Here is a 1,136-nt window from a genome sequence, read left to right as displayed (position 1 = left end):
CTTGCTACTTGTCAGATGACGGAAAACGTTGAAGCATCGTTTCTGCTTCAGCACGGAGTAGCGGTTTAACCAGAGAGGTATTTATTTTAGAGGCATTTATTCCAGCGTAAGGTATCTTGAAGGAGAATAACACTTAAGTAAAAGTGTTATTTTACTTAAGTGTTACAACACTTAATTTATAAATGAAGGATATTCATTTATAAATAAAACTCACCCTGAATTACCATGATACATATAATGTATTTAATAAAAGTGTGTCATTAATGAAGGGGAAAAAAACTCAATCCAGACTTTGGGGTCTGGTTCGTAGAGTATGAAGTAAACTTTTCCCCCCAATTATTCAATGAAAAAAACAAAAAACTAAACTAACCTCAGTTAAATAAAATAAAATTGTAAAAAAAAACTTTTGGAATTGTAATGATTTCTTTTTTTAAGACAAAAAGTTTTGTTTAAAAAACTTTATAAAATTAAATAACTCCTTTTTGTCTTGTGAACTTGCCAAACAAACTTTTATTTGCACACATCAGAAATCTTTTGTTGCAATTTTGGGTCCTGCCCATGACGTCATGTGAGAATCACAAGCAAAACTTTGAGTCACAAACAAAAACTTAGAATAGCAAGAAAAGATTTCTGACATGCACAAATAAGTTTGTTTTGCAAATATTTTTTTCACTTCATGAGACAAAAATGTGATTTTAATTTAAAAAAAAGTTTTTTAAGCAAAACTTAGTAGGCTTTTCTCATTGTGACATGCACATTACATTACATTTTTGCTTTTTTTTTTCTTCTTTTTTTTTCTGCAGTTCCACATTAAAGTTTGATGCAGCTCTGCTTTCCTGAATGGACCATCTTCATCTCCCCTGCAAGTGGAGCAAACAAGCAGCTTTTTTTTTTTTTAAAAAAAAAAAACATAGATTACAGCAGTGGTCCCCAACCTTTGTATTACCGCTGACCGGTCAAGACTCAGAAAATTTTGCTGCGGCCCGGGGGGGTGAACCGTCAGATAAGGCTTCTGTTGGTGTTCCCGCTAAGTCCTGAATATGCCCTATTTTGGTTGTCTTGGCCTTTTTATCGCAGTCTGTGGGGTTTACCCTGACTGGGAACGAGAATACAACCTGCTGAATGTGACAGGTAGC

The sequence above is a fragment of the Poecilia latipinna genome, unplaced genomic scaffold, assembly GCF_001443285.1.
Source record: "Poecilia latipinna isolate Pla-1442-1.1 unplaced genomic scaffold, P_latipinna-1.0 Scaffold1688, whole genome shotgun sequence".
In the NCBI taxonomy this organism is placed as follows: domain Eukaryota; kingdom Metazoa; phylum Chordata; class Actinopteri; order Cyprinodontiformes; family Poeciliidae; genus Poecilia; species Poecilia latipinna.
This window is presented reverse-complemented; position numbering follows the sequence as displayed.